This window comes from Pezoporus occidentalis, unplaced genomic scaffold (assembly GCF_034315485.1).
Source record: "Pezoporus occidentalis ecotype Australia unplaced genomic scaffold, CSIRO_AGI_Poc_V1 ctg160, whole genome shotgun sequence".
In the NCBI taxonomy this organism is placed as follows: domain Eukaryota; kingdom Metazoa; phylum Chordata; class Aves; order Psittaciformes; family Psittacidae; genus Pezoporus; species Pezoporus occidentalis.
The window spans coordinates 1,715,410-1,731,011 of NW_026913426.1; the positions used below are offsets into that span (position 1 = coordinate 1,715,410).

The 15,602-nt window shown below is 46.8% G+C and overlaps 1 long non-coding RNA gene across 1 annotated transcript; it reads right to left on the reverse strand.

The window, feature by feature from the left end:
- Nucleotides 1–9,157: 9,157 nt before the first annotated feature.
- Nucleotides 9,158–11,935, reverse strand: LOC134160568 (uncharacterized). Its single transcript, XR_009963601.1, has 2 exons — nucleotides 10,620–11,935; nucleotides 9,158–10,302 (listed from the first exon to the last, which is right to left on the reverse strand). It is a non-coding gene; the product is annotated as an uncharacterized LOC134160568 (long non-coding RNA).
- Nucleotides 11,936–15,602: the final 3,667 nt, after the last annotated feature.

A 15,602-nucleotide genomic window follows, 5' to 3' on the forward strand; every position in this document is an offset into this window, starting at 1 on the left:
TAATATTCTGCTAACTTGCTATGTGTGCAAGGCAGACCCAGACTTTCCCAAGGTTTCAGTTTCCGTCATGTCCAAGTGTTGCTGCTCTATTTCTTTTGACCCAGCCATGGACTTGTGGACATCCAAGGCCTGACAGCTGTAATTTCGTGGTAGCCGATAGACCTAAAAGATAGGTATTGATGTAGGAAGGAGAGGGATCAGGCCTGTGGCCAGAGTCCCATTGACTTCAGTGAACAGGGCTGTGTTGCTGTCACTAGGTCTTGAGAGCAGGGTAGTTTAATAACTTTGTTCTCCGGTGCCCAGCTCAGTCACTGTGTTACAGAAAGGGAGCACAGCTACCTGGCATGGGATGCTGAATGCTGATGGGTGGCCCAAAATGCAGTTGTTGCTAAATTGAGCTTGTTTCCTCTTGCAGATCCAGTCTGAAGAGCTCCTGATGCAGTCCAGCTCTCCTCCTCTGCCTCTCCCCAAAGGAATGCAGGTCTTGACCACACACACTCTCAGCACAGGACCTCTGCCTTGAACTTTATGCCTCAGACTGCAGCGTCATGAACCCCTCGATGGCCCCTCTGCAGCTGCACTGGGCCACACACAGTTGCAGTTCTCTGCTGGGAGGTGACAGGCATGGAGGTGGCACTGGACTGTGAGCACTTCTCTGCAATGTCAAACAGGTGAGGGGTAATCCACTGGTAGCCTAAATGCTTTTGTTTGGCTTAGCACTAGCCTTGAGCAGGGAAAGGAGTGTGTGCACAGCTGGCACTGGTCTCAGGAGGCAGCCATCACCTGCAGCCCCTCCTAAGCTCTTTCCCACAGCGTAAGAAGCCTTGTCCTCTCTCCAGTAGCCAAAAGGGCTGCTGGATCAGTGTAGAGGGGCTCAAAAGGGTGTCTTTCTGATTTGCTGTCATTGATAGGTGATGTTGTAAAGTCTGGGATTGCCAAAGAGTTAGACCCACCACAGAGTGTGACATTATGGAACATGCTGTCTTGCTCCCCTGAGCAATCCTAAATGGAAGGGCTTTCCAGTACATATGGAAATGTGGCCCGTGGACTTGTTACTGCGAGCACAGTAAAGCCTCAGGCATGCAGGATCTGGCCTGTTTAACCAGTTGCTCTGAAGATGCTCTGCTGCCTTCTCACTAGAAAGCAAAAGCAGTTTTGTGCCCAACAGGCAGTAGATTTTTCTCTTGTATTTTCTGTTGGTCTCCTCCATTGCCTTCCCCTGCAAAGGGGGTGGTGCAGCCTGTGGGTTTAACTGGACACCATCCCTTTAATGTGGAGTTGGTTTTTTCTTTCAGGGCCAAAAATAAATGCTAGTGAAGGAATAAACAGACGTGAAAAGGAGGCTTGGACACTTGGAAGACAAGCCTGCCTTGTGCTTCCCAAAGCAAAGAGCCTGTTCACAAGGAGGTTACTCTTCAGAAAAACATGAGTCCTGTGACACTGTCAAGGTCAGTAGGTGCCCAGCAGAGCAGTGGGCATTCAAGGCAGATGTGCTTTGGGAGAGGGGCACATTTTTCTCCCATTCCAAAGTATTTTCAAGTATATTAATGGAGCTGAGAGGAGAGAAATGTGCTTTGCTCTTCATTCACAGGGTTTGAGCATGCACCAGTATGCCAGTGGAAGGCAGCTTCTACCTGCCCGGGATGGCAGCATGGCCTTAGTGCTGTGGGAATGTCACACTGGTCTGGGAGGCAAGGGCCATGCAGCTGAGAAAGCAGGTGAGGCACCGATGTGTCCTGGGCAGGATCCCAGAGTGACTCCAAGGGAGTGGGGAAAACTGGTGAGTCTGTCAGTGGCCCACTGCTGAGGTTCGAATCCCACTTTGAATACAGACACCTGAGTGGCAGTAAGTGCTGGGGCTTTGGGTGTTTAAATGGGCTTAGGTGAGTAGTATGTTTTAGCAGAGTCTTTTTGAGGGCACAGCTCCTCTTGTCTGGTATTGGCCTTGTACAGTCTCAGCTGAGCCTCTGCTGCCTGTCTGGGCTGTGTGTCTGGGTTATGGCAGTCTGCAGCCTGGATGTGCTTTGCTTTCTTCAAGAGGTAGACAGAATTCAAAGCAAATAGCGTGGCACAGATGCCTGCTTTTCAAGTGAGCAAGGTTGGACTGCTGCAGTGATCTCAGTGGGGTTAGGAAGCTTTGTACTTCACCTTAGGCACTTGGCTAATTCCTTGTACAATGCAGTATCTTCTGAATTGTGATCTTCAAGCTCTTTATGTCTCAGTTGTCTATAAAATGAAAATGCTGGTTAATACTGAGAAGTGTTATGGTCACATGGAGTCTCACACACACAGAAAGGCAAGTGCAGTTCTTTTATTGTCTCTAAAGCACCAAGCTGTGAGTCACCCAGTGCCTCTGAAGACTCTGGTAAGGAAACAGGAGCTTTTAAAGGTACCTCATTAGGGCTGAATCTCCAGCACTGTCTGTAGTCACACACCAGATATATTCATCTTAAAAAGGGCAAATGCTGAGAAATTAAGGGAACTAATTAATGGAATCAACTGCACTGAAGGGCTGAGGAGTTACATGTGTTGGAAACTGGATTCCAAAACTAGCTGGAACATGCAAGAGGATGAACCCTGAAGGGAAACACTGCAAGATTGGTGGGATAAATAACCAGTCCCAAAGCCATGGGGGGAGTTAACTGAGAGCAGGCAAGGAATGGGCAGAAGGTCTGATCAGCAAGAGGGTGTTCAGTTCACAGGGGTTGAAATCAGATGTGGAGGGGAACTACTGCAGGGAACCACCACCTGCTTTGATCTCTGCTGGAGCCCATCACCCTGACACAGGGCTGACTAAGCAGCTTAGGCAGCAGGTCCTGAGCACTGCAGTGACGTGTTCAGCCTAGCAGTTCTGGACCTGGTTTATGGGCTCTTCTGTCATCTTTGCCACAAGGGCAGCATCAGAGAAGAGTGGTGGGGCACGAGACTGGAGGCAGTTATTTGCCTCAGTCATACAGCTTCAGTTGGCTGAGGTCAGGAGATGCAGGGGTACAATGAGAAATGTCAAAGTTGTGAATCAGACTTTGAAAAGGAAATGAAACAGATGGCAGAAGATTCAGGTAGATAAATACTACAGAGAAAAAGAAGAAACGTGGTCATTATGTAGTGAGAATGGGGTTGAGCCTAGCCCATTCTACATATGGTCTAGCAATGAATTAAAACCACTTTGCCTGCATTTTCAATAGAGTTGATCATATTGAACAGTGGGGCAAAGACAGGATTTCTAGTAAGAACATACGTAAGGGAATAAAAATTATCACATGTAAGATGGAAAGAAAAGCTTAAAGAATTCAGTGTGCTCAGATCAAGGTGCACTGGCAGATTTCCATCCTGGGATTTGGAAAGAACTGGCACATTAAAGGAGCTCAGCTTAACCTCATATTTCTCTTTGATGACTGATTTTTTTTCCTAGACAAATGAAATACAGGTGATTTACTCTATCCAGACTTGAGTCGAGAATCTGATATTACACCACATGGGAAATTACTAGCTGAAGTTGAGAAGATGGGGATTAGTGTGCATGGCAAATGCAGAACTGAAAGCAAATGACAATGAGCTCTGTGGAAAGGAGAAAAGCCGGACAGAGGCAGTTCCTAAGTGGAACTCCTCAAGGGTCAGTCTTGAGCCAGGCTTACTTGTTTCGTTAATGACTCTGGCTCAGCAGTAGGAATGCAGTGAAGAACCTTGCCGAGGACACAGGCTTTGTTAATACAGAGGAGGATCAGAACATCAATCAGCAGTAACTGAAGGACAGAATTTGTCTGAGGTTGAGTAGACAAAGTAGAAAGACGTGCAGTTAGAAATGAATAACGAGAATATCACATTACTCACTTGAGAATGACAAAAGCAGGGTGGTGGAAAAAAGAGAATTACTTGCTCCGAGGGATAACTGTGAGCCACTGATCTGATATGGAAAGGCAAACACAATCCTAGAAGATACAGGTTCACTCATGTTCAAGGAAGATTAGCGGGTACAGAGAAGGGCACTGAGGATGATCAGAGGGTTTAGAACAAGAGGAGACTAGAAGAGCTTCATTTGTTTGGTTTCTCAAAACAAAGACTAGAGGAGATAGATAGGATTGTTTTCAGTAAATACATCTGATAGGTAAAGATCAGAGAAAAAAAGAGTATTGTTTAAACTAAATTACGATGCTGGCACAAGAACAAATGATATTAAGGCTGGAAATTTAAGATGAAGTGCTGGAATAGCCTGCCAAAAAGCGTGATATGATGTAATGGACTGTAATAGTGAGAGACTGGATCGGTAATCCAGAGCCATGTGTTCCTAGATAACTTCTTTACGGGTAGGGTGTCAGCCATGGTGATGGTTACATGCAGGGTCGTGTCACCGGGTTTGGAAATGGGGGGAAAAAGGATGCCCATACCGAGGCTTTTATTTCCACAGCTGAAGTGAGGTCCTTCCCTCCTCCTCCCCTTATGGGAACTGGCAAACTCAGCTCTTTAATGGTACAAGCTCATCTCAGCCTTGCCTATAAATAGATAAATGAGATTCCTCCTGTCCCAGTGAGTAATTCTGACATCCTCCCGCTGCCTCGCAGAGAGCTGAGTCACAGGCACTCTGCACTCCAGTCCCTGCATTACTTACACGGTCTCAAAGGAAATTTTAACACATCCAATGAATCATCAGGGATTGGATCATGTTTAAAGTTATTCCATTGGCATTTCCCTTCTATTGTAGCAAGTCTGCCAACACCTAAAACTTTAGCTAATCTGGACTCAAAATGCATTGAGGAAATAGCATGTAGACATCCACAGCTTCTAATAAAAATAATAGAAAAGGTCGTTTTAAATCTGCATCAATAAAGAAATGACCTGTGGTGGATTCCTTTAGCATTTGGACCTGCTAATTTTGTCAGACTCCCTCCTTGTTTTGTAGCTGCTTATTTAAAGGAACTCAGAGTTTGAAATGTTTTAATATTCAGTCACTAGGCCCCTAATTTAATCTCCTGCAGGTTTCCTGCCAAAATATTATTTGCAGTGAGATGAAGCCTGCAGCCCCATGCTCATTCTCTCACAGACACACACATTCCTGCTCTTACCCATGATAAAAATAAAATGCCTGCAAAGCAGAGACAAAAGCAGAGCAGTGTTAAGTACAGAACACAGGGCAGTAATACGCTGCTGTACAAGGCATTGAGCTCCAGCCTGAGGCAATATCTCCTGGTGGGGCATTTTCACTTATTACCTTCCCTTCTCCCAGATGGTGCAGTGTGGTCTGATCAGCTTAGAAGCAGCACAGCATTTGAAATCACAGCATCTCTCTCCCTCTCCCCCAGAAAACATCTGGAAGAGTGGAAAATTTTCCAGCAGAATTTGGGAGCTGTGAAACCAATATAAAACCAGCTCTCTCTGTTGGCTTTCTGGCTTGCCTTTCCTATCTTAGAACTGGTTGGGACATTTCACTCATTATTACCAGGCTCTCCATTTCAATGAGTGAGAAATGCTAACATTTGCTGCTTTGCTGCTGCAGTTTAGTATTCATAGACATAAACCCTGGCTTGTTCTTTTGATAACCCGAGGAAATCTGTGTCTTATTTAAATGACATTTTTCCAGCACCTTTTCATCAAGCAATTCTCTGCCTGTGCACAGATTGTTAACAAGCGTTTGTTCAACACATTCCATCATGAGCTGCAGTTGCTCCATGAGATACTGTGCCTTCTGCTCCGAGGCTCATGGGTTTATTCATCCAGCACAGCCTCAGTTGCCAGTTTTCTGCCAGCTGCTTACTATACAATAGTATTGGGGAAAAAAATCAGTTCTGTCTCTGCCAGCACAATTGGATGGAATTCAGCTACCTGTTGATAAATGATGATTTGTTTAACAGCAAAAGCTATAATATTTTTATAGCTGACAATTTTCACCCTCCTCTGCAGATGGAAAAACCTGAGGAATTCCCAGAAGTTCCTCACTTGTGTCATTTTCAAGTTTTCTTATAGTAATGCCTTGTACTGTTTATGCAGGAAAAGAAACACCGTTAATGGGCACATCAGTGGTGTTGGCACGATGCTGGAACAGGGCAGCTGCACTGATGGTGCCACTCAGCTTCTCAGTTGGCCTCCTTCCTGCAGCGAAACCCCACTGGCCTGGCAGGCCATAGGGATGCTCGAGGACAAGGCAGAGGTACTGAACACCAGCCAGTGTGTCTGTAAGGCATTAATCACCCCGCGCAGGGTGAGGAGCAGGGCTGGGGAGAGTGCGTGCTCTCAGCACGCACGTGTTTTCTATCCAAGCTTTGTTTCAGCGGGATCTTTCCCACTAACGCATCCTTCTTTAACACCTTGTACTCATTTATGGTGAGGCTGTTCAGCAGCACAGAGCAATTAAGAGCTGCAGAAGTCCCCTGGGCCAGATGGAGGCTCCTCTCTCTGGTGCAGCCTGGGGTGGGGGGCACACAGAGGTTAACCCTGGACATTTTTTGCCACACTGCGAGCACGGGTAGAGCGTGAAGCAGCCCCCAGCTCACCTCCTCTTGGGTTCCAGCCTTCCCCAGCACCCACAGGGCCCTGTGGAGCTTTCTCTGGCAACAGGTCATCAGGCAGCCAGAGTGCCAGCCTTGCTGCAGCGCTGCAGGCTCTCCTTACCCTACCGAGACTGGCCTGTGGGGAGTAGGGTTAAAGAATAACCCCCACTTGCAAGATTCTCCATCAGGAGACTGCCTGCTCCTGCTGAGGAAAGGCACTGCTCAGTGGCCACTGGCCAGAGGGACAGGCAGGGGATTAGGAAGCAGCACAGTTACAGACTGGGGGCAAGGAGAGTCACAAAAACTGAATGGGTTTAACACAGTTGTTGGGCTGGTTTGTCCCAGCTGCAGCACCAGGGTTAATGTATGGTGCAAGTTCTTACTGCAGTGTCTTTGGGCTGCTGGCTGTGGGGATACACCACTGCTCACTGGGTCAGGCTGGGTTAGAGCTACTCGTGTACATCACACACTACAGAAACAGGAGCTGACAATTCAAGGCACATGACATAGCTGATCCACAACGTAAAGGAAAATAACCAACCAGTTTGTGCCTTTAAAATGTGCTGGGCCAAACTGTACTTCAGGAGGGCCAGATTCTGTAGGACGTGTCCTCAGCTCACAGAAAGAGACCATTAATCATTAGTGTGCCTTAGTCTCTGGCTATTTTAATCCCTTTTGAAATACACATGCAGTCCCCACTCCTAAAAATGGTATTTGACTCCTATGCACATGATTTCCTTTGGCTTCCTTTCGCCAATTAAGAGCAAGCTGTAACTGCTTGGAAGTCCACATGCTAGAATCCATAGACTTGCTTCTCATCTTGGAGCAAAACACTTGGTACTACGTGTACCATAGATCTGTGCTGCTAGACATAAATACCAGACTATATTGTAACCTGTAGCGTGGCATGAATGTGTAATAGCTGTGACCAAAACCTGTCCTATGTACTGGAGCACTGGAGATGTCATTAGACCCTATTTACTTATCATTAGTCCTTTTCTGTTCCACTTTGTTATGTAATGATTAGAAATGCCTCTTGTATATGCTGGCACTATTGGGGGATGTCAGCCTGTTGTGGGAGAATGAATCATCAGCAGTGGATCAGCTCAGAACTGGGAGTATATTTGTAAACCATAGACTATAGAAACCATAAATCTGTCTTGATTTTTTCCTTTAAAATGCTGAACAAAAGTCACAGGAAGTTGAAGGAGACAGTAAGTGACCTTTAGAGGAATATGAACTTACTTAGAAGGCAGGGAATGTTTTGCAGGTACAGGAGTCATCAAGGATCCTTCCCGTGTTTGTCACACAGGTGACTGATGGGCACCATGACAAACAGGCAAGAGGACGACTGACAATTACAAGGTGGGATTTAACTCATTACACCCGACATTATTTCCCTGGAATACCACAGTGTTTTCTCTTACTAGGCAGAAAAGAGCATGGTTTGGGGTTTTCTTTTTAAAAAACAAATAGCTGCACGTAAGCAGCATCAGCCTCAGTGACAAGAGGCCTTTGTGCCTGCCAGGCTCTAGGTTAGGAACAGCAGTCCTGCTCCAGGGACAGAACAAAGTTTCCAGGCTTGACGTTGCAGAGAAAGGCACACATCAGCTCTCCTAAATCGGCTGATGAGTTTGTGTGCTTAAGGTGAGGCTCAGGGAAGTCTCTGGTCACTGTGCAGGGGAGATGTCTGTGTGTGTTTTGGTTTTCCTTTTCAAAAAGTACCAGATATCAAGCTCTGAACCCCAGGCAATACAAGCAGAACAGGGCCCAGGTCTTGTGAAGGCTGGCCCAGCCATCCCACTGGAGAAGGGGCTGCTTCTTTCTTGCAAATGTTCCCTTAGTTAAATAGGGCGATTCTGGTCAAACTAAAAAGATAAAGCCCAATAGGGACCTGCTAAAGCTAAAGGTTCCTTGAGCTTGGATTTCTTCAGGCTTGCTGGAAACAAAATGTTTAAATTGTGACCAAAGTTTGCCTAAATAACTGTATTTTCTCTGTGAAGCAGCTATTCATCAGGAACCAAAGTAAGTACCAAGGGGCTTCAGTAAAAGAAAGCAACAAATTTGTCTCCAAAATGTATTTCCTGCACTGGCTTTATTCCATTTATGTGGCTGACATACGATTTCTCTTTGATTGAGCATACCCCATTAAACTATTCTGGACAGGAGTTGTGTACTGAAAGCAGCTGATAGTATTACCAGGCAGGACAGAAAGTGTCCCCCGCAGTGAGAGGCTCCTTGCAGCCCAGAACACTGGTGCCTGAATTGACATTCATAGAATTGCTTGTACTTGAAGGGAAATTTGACTTTTTTCTTTTCCCTGTTGGGATCTCACCCTAAACCCTTTGTTCTTTGCTGCTTCAGGTCTAGTTTTTGTGGACTCTTGTAACACTATTGCCAGGCTAAAAGCTGTGCGCCTTCCAAGGGATGTGCAAAGTAACATGAATGGTGGCTCAAGTTTAGTTCATCTGCTGTTACCCATTTTTCAGGGAAGGAATTCTGTGCATGTGAGTACCAGGGTGTTTTATTTCAATAGGGTCTATTTTAATGTTCATACTGCTTAGCCTAGACTAGGGATGGCAACATCACGGAAGGCTGGGTCAGAGGTTAACTGCAGTAGAAGCTGATGGCATCACCTGAGACCGAGTCTGAAAAATACCATGAATGCCTGCGTGTACTTTTTAGAACACCTTTATTTTAGATATTCTTGCATTTTTCCAGGCCAAATTGGAGGTGTTAATTGACACTGAACTTATAAAAACCAAACCTTAACTTGTTCTTGCAATCTTAGTGCAAGGCTAAGCCTGGGCACTGAGAAACACATCATGGGTCTGCTGGAAATGCCCTGAAGTGTTAAAGAGCTACACTGTGTTATCTCACAGTGTGTACCTGTGGGATATGCGCAAGGGATCCTGCAGATCAGCCCCTGGCCACGTCCCCAGTGTCCTGCAGAGCTCTGCTCACCCACCCTCTGCTCTGACAGGCAGTGTGGCAACTGGATGGGGTGCGTGTGACCTGCCTGGCTGCGAGAGCTGTTTTGGGAACAGCTGGGATAAAAATAGCACCAACCCCCTGTGCTGCGCTCTCCTGTTCACCACACGCAGTCACATACATGAAGGGTTTCATCCGCAGGCTGTACGAGAAACAGCCGGAAACTTGCAGCTTGCTGTGAGGTGCAGGGCATAAGGATACAAAGCAGTACAACAGCCTGTCAGACACTTGTACAGGCAGAGTTCCCATAGCACGTTAGGAAAAGATCCATTCATCAGGGTCCTGGCTTTGGGATGAGCTGCGGGAGTTATTCTGTGCGCGTCCAGTGGCAGAGGTTCAGATTCATCCTTCTGGCTTTAAAATCCATGAGCAGGTTCTCTTCACAGGGGCAGAGCTGAGATAGGAAGAAGCTGGGGAGGAGTATTCCAGTATTTCAAAGCAAAAACGTGTTTATTTTTACATATATTCTTATTTTGAGTAAGGTGGTGATACTAAAGATAAAAATTGAGCCATAGAAACACATCCAAAAAAGTTACAAACCCTCATTCCCAATCTTCCTGTTTTCAGCACAAAATATTCCACTGTAGTAGGTTGTTGCTCTGCAGCCCATTAGCAGTTGAGGTGATTGGCAGGTATCAGGATCAGAACAGAAGGAATTAATTCCATCCACCCATCTTGTCAAGGAACATTGAAGCTCTTCAGTCTCGTTTCAGTATCCGATGGACATGAGAGCTGCTAGATGAAGGAATCCTTGTGGAGAAGAGCAGAGGGTCTGGGGCTTCCTGTAATAGGGCAGCCTCAGAAATCAAAGGTCTCAAAGCAGTCATTCCTGAAAGAAACAATTCCAAAAGTTCCAAAATGTTCCTGGAATCAGCCACAGGGAAGAGCACTTCAGGGCAGTCCTGTGGGCCCTTGAGCAGCCCAAGTTTCTTTGTTCCCAGCTGGTTGATCAGTACCCATCCTCAGCTGATAGTGCCTTTCTTGCACCCATTGTCTCGTCTTATCTAGTCACAGTCACTGAGATAAGGATTGTCCTTTAGGGCTTGCTTACACAGGGGAGCTGGGAATTCTGCAACAGCTATGGCAGGATGACTTAATGTGAGCACATTGCACAGCAGCTGGTACAGCTCCTGGTTCATACCATACCTTAACTGGAGCAGTGTCACTATGGCAGCATCCTCACAACGTTCAGGGAGACCTGGGACTCACTGCAGGGTTTCTCATCACTTCTCCTTTATAAAGAATTCAGCTTTAAGGAAAGCAGATGAAATGCTCCTAAGAATAACAAATAACAAATGAGTAAATCTTGCTCCAGAGCCATATAACCCAATTAAAAATAGGCAAGTGCTACGTAAAAGCAAGTCTATGTAGTCACTACAGACAAAACCATGCATTTCTAACCCACTGGCATAGGCTTATAAAGCAGAATTAATTGATAATCATATTGATTAATTTATAAACTTTATAAAAGTCTTAAACAAAACCTTGCCAAAAAAGTAACAAGTAATCCAACCAGACTGTTGGTGCTGTGAAGCCAGACTGGCTATGGATAGGTAACTCCAGGTGGAGCTCCTAAAAGAGAAAAGCTTTGAACATTGTTCCAGAGTTAGTGAAAATAACAACTTTTACTCAACATATAGAAGCTCTCAGAAATAAAGCATTAAGAGTGCATAAAGATGCCAAATAATTTAATATTATGGTTCTATTTAACAGATTGCTTCTTTGCAGGCCATTACTGAATTCTGGGCTGATCTGGAAAATTAAGAGTAGAAAATAAAGCTCAGAGAGGGGTGTTAGGGATGAGCAAAGACCTAGAGCAGTTAGCTGAAAGAGGAGTACAACTGTGACTGGAGGTAGGGGTAGCTTGGGCTCTCTTGGGGGTTGGGTTGTGCCTCTCTCCAGTTGCATTTCACGCAGCTGGGCAGGGAATGAAAGACAGAGCAGGGAGAAAAGCACTTGGCTTTTTCATTTCCCCCACTTTGTGTTGCAGCTCCTGTGCCCTGAGCTTCATGCACAGTACGTGCTCCATAACCACAATTGACAACCATGCATCCTTCCAGCTCCACTCCAGTAGAACCTCTTTCTCCCGCCTGAAACGCTGCTCCCACTTGCCATCGTGCCTTCCCGAGGGCAGACCTGCCCCACCACGCTTGCCCTGCCCCACGTGCTTTCCTTTGCAGGCCTTCCCGCACTGAAGGGCACAGTTGACCATTGCAAGAACAATAAGGATTTTTAGGGGCATTATGACTGGGTTAGTAAAACACAGCTGCCCCTGAAAGTCCCTCATTTTTCTTGCTGCCGCTCAGTCTGTCCCTAGGAGGGCAGAGTCTCACAGGGTCCCTTCTCTGCAGCATGCCTGTGCCGGCTCATGCTGGCACACACGGCTGCTGATGTGCCCAGCGCCAGCCCCGGTGCCAGCTGTGACACAGTGGAACTGCTTTGTCATCCCCGCAGGCTCCTCCTAAGCAAACGCCATGCTCTGTTTGAGTGCAACGCCAGCTGGTTCGTCTGCCACTGCAGAGATGCCATCAAACACAGCCTGGCACACAGCTCGCTGCAGGCAGCCCTGAAATACCCCAGAGCAGGGACAAAAGGCAGCAGCAACACCTCGACCTGCAAATCCACGTGGTGCCGGCAGTCAGGTGAGCACTGGCGAAGGGGACTGTCCAGGGGAAGTGGAGATCCCAGGGCTGACCAGCTCAATGCAAAGGCAGCGCTGCACGTCCTGCTCTTCCGCATCATAACCTGCAATGCCCAGGGTGCTCAGGGCAGCAGCCGGCTCGAGCAGGTCACACACATCTGCCCAGTCTTGCAGCAACTGTTGCTTTTAATTTAGTAAGCAAGCTGGTTTGTTCATTAGGGAATTACTACTGACTTCACCACTTGAACCTGAAGTAGTATCTAAAAAAGATCTGCAAGTTCCCTGCTACAAGGTGCCAAGAAGTTGGCTGGGAATTTTCAACCCTCATTCACACGTCTTCCTGGAGAGCCCAGCCCTGCCTGGCACATCCTTAGGCAGGGAGCAACGCTTTCCTATTAATTCATCAATAGTTTGGATTTTGATGGAGGTGGGCTCAACAAAAACCATAGGCAGATTCCCACAGTTCTGCTCTGAATTTCTTCCCATAAACTCTCCACAGGATGCTGGGATGGATCCAGTCTCACCTGTCCTAACAGGGGGTGACCCTCTGCAGCAGCAGGCAAACTGGCATCCAGAAACCCCCAAGAGCCTGTCCTTACTGTACAAAGCCACACCTTACCTCCATTTAGGATTTCTTCTGAGGCTTGCAAGTCAAATGAAAGCAAACCCTATGCCCTGATTTGGTAATAAAACATGAGCCCTGATTCTGATCCAAATATTATTTGCATCTTTGAAAAAAATTACAACAGCACTATAATAATAATAAGGAAAAGCAGCAGCCCTCTGAATGCTAATGACGTTGGTGTCCTAAATGAAGCATAAAAGCCAGAGCCTGAAAGAAGCAAAGCATGACTCAGAGCATCAGCAGTCCCACACTGAACGCAGCACTCATGACTGCTTCATTCATTTAAGGAATCAATTCCTTTGTAGTGAGCATCAAGTAGTTTTTAGGACTCAGATTAAAATGAGATACATGCTGGTATTATTTTCATAAGTTCTTTTTTTCTCCCCTCCTTTTCCTTAGATTGACATTAAACAACTCTTTGTAGTTGGAAGGAGCCCCAGGCAAGGACTAGATCCCCTCAGCACTTATTGTTATACCAACGCCCCAAGGAGACCACAAGCTCCGGACCCCACCGCAGCAGACAGAGCACACCCAGCGCACAGCAAAGCAGGTAATCAGAGTCGCTGCAGGTTTCAGCCTGGGGAGGGTATTTCACCCCGATTTTATTTTACTGGCGTTGTGTCCTTGGCAAATCCAGCAAGGATGGGAATGTGCTGCTCCAGGGAATCCCCTTCATGGAGGCTTTATATGGTCTATGTGTTCCTTCTCAAAGCTGGTGCTACAAGATGGGATTCCTGCCCAAGCTGCCCTCAGCTCCCTGCTGCCCCAACTCCACTGCTAGATAAAGCACAACCAGATTTTAATCATCAGAGCACAGATCTATCTCTAAGTTTACACCAATGCTGTTGGGGTGATTTGGGATTGAAGTCTTTTGGTGCCTTGAATTTGAAACTCAGAAAATGCAAGAACAGCACAAAACTGAAGGTAAAAAATGATTGCAGTTTCTAGAATTCTTCCAGCTTTAGTCATGGAAGGGGATTGTTAGAAACAGACAAAGGGCTGCTTCCCTTCATTTTTTTAAGTGTGAATTTTGTCTTGACAGTTTCCTTTCAGAAACAAAAATTGAAAACAAATTGTCCTGTACACAAAACAAAGGGACGGATCCTCGGCTGGAATGGACTGGTATAACCAAATGAATAACACCCACTCACAGGAGAGACTGGCACATTTAACAGCAGCTGCCATCCAGCTCTGCCCGGACAAGAGCTTCAGCCTCTGGTTTTAGATGGCAGCAGCATTTGCTCTTGGTAGCTCGAAAAAGATGAAGGGCTGCTTTCAGAGCAGCCAAAACCACACCACAGCTCTATGGACTCTGCACTGTACACTTCCCAGAGCTGCAGTTGACTCCAGGACATGATGGCAAGACAATAACTGATACCAGCGTGGCCCTGAAATTAATGAGCTGCTGTGGAGAAATGCTGGCAAAGGCGGCTCCCAGAGACCACTTACATGGGGGTTGCCTTCTTAAAGATGCTTGTTTCAGTTTCTTTCTCTCAAAACCAAGATCGGGCTGATCACCATGTTGAAAATTACAGGAGAGGTCCCTAAGAAAGTATTAACTGTGAAGTACAGGAGAACAAATCTGTGACTGCCAGGATCCATCCCAGCCATCCTGCCCACAAGAGACTCTGTGCCATAGCACAGCTGCACCAGGCGTTTGGGAGATGCCATCAGCCATGAACAGGTTGGGAAGAACAGCAGTTCCTGGCTTTACATTTCCACTTGTTTGCACTCCTCAGCTGAGAGCATCACTTTGCCTCCCTCCCACCCCCAACATCAGCAGAGGAGCTGGTAAGACAGAGTTATTTTTAGGAGATGGTACATTCAGGTCCTGTTCATCTTGACTGGGTCCCTTTGAAAATTACAAGGTTTTATAAGCAAACACATTATGTAGACTTTCCAGGGAGGCTGCTTTGAAAATGAGCTTCCCACTATTCAGAGAGCTAATAGTAGCTTAATAGTTGGAGTAGTAACATTTGATGCTGCACTGACTTGCCTCATTATGGTGACCTCACTAGCATTTATATGCAGAGGCCTTGGAGAACAAGGAAATTAAAGCAGCTAACTGACTTCAAATATATAAAATAAAACAATTAGTCATTAAAAAGTCTTCTAGAGGCTGCCACATCTCACCCATCTCGAGTGGCAGGAGACCATTCCCTGGCTCAAGCTGGCAGTGAGGAGGATGGCAGTGCTGCCTGGTCAAATCACACAGCCAGGCAAGCACGTTGGGAAAACACCCCCAGAGCAACCCAGAAGGGAGCTGGCTGGTGTGACAACTAACAGTAACCTGGTTGGCACAAGGAAGGGAGAACACCAGGAGAAAAACACCAGGAGAGGGACTCTGCCTGGAAGAGACTACATGGCTCCTAGTAAATGAATGATGACATGGCCAACCAGGCTGTCTGGCCACAGCTGTCCTATTAAAAGTCTCTTAGCCACCTGAAGAATGGGTCTTGCAACCAAACAGCCTATTGATAGTGGTCTCCCACTCATGCTGACTTTCAGACCATAGCCAGGAAGAGTCCGAGACCAGTTCTGCCCAGCACAGAGGGCTGGGGAAACTGGAGCAGTTGGTAGGTGCAGGGATGGGGAGCAGCAGCGCACAGGGACCAGCAGTCCCAAGGAGTGTATTACTGCAGCGCTGTGCCCAGACCGATCCCAAGACAGGAAAAGCAGCAGCCGTGCTGCTGGCATCACCCTGCCAGTGCTGCCTCCGGTTCTGCACGTACCTGAACTTCCACCAGCGAGTTAGGAGAGAAGCTGCCAGCCAGAAGCTGCCTGGCTTGGGCTTTCCTGGGACAGAGTCTGGTCTGTCCGGCACGAAGGGAAGCAGAGTTACAGGAGAGCAGCAGGAAATTGC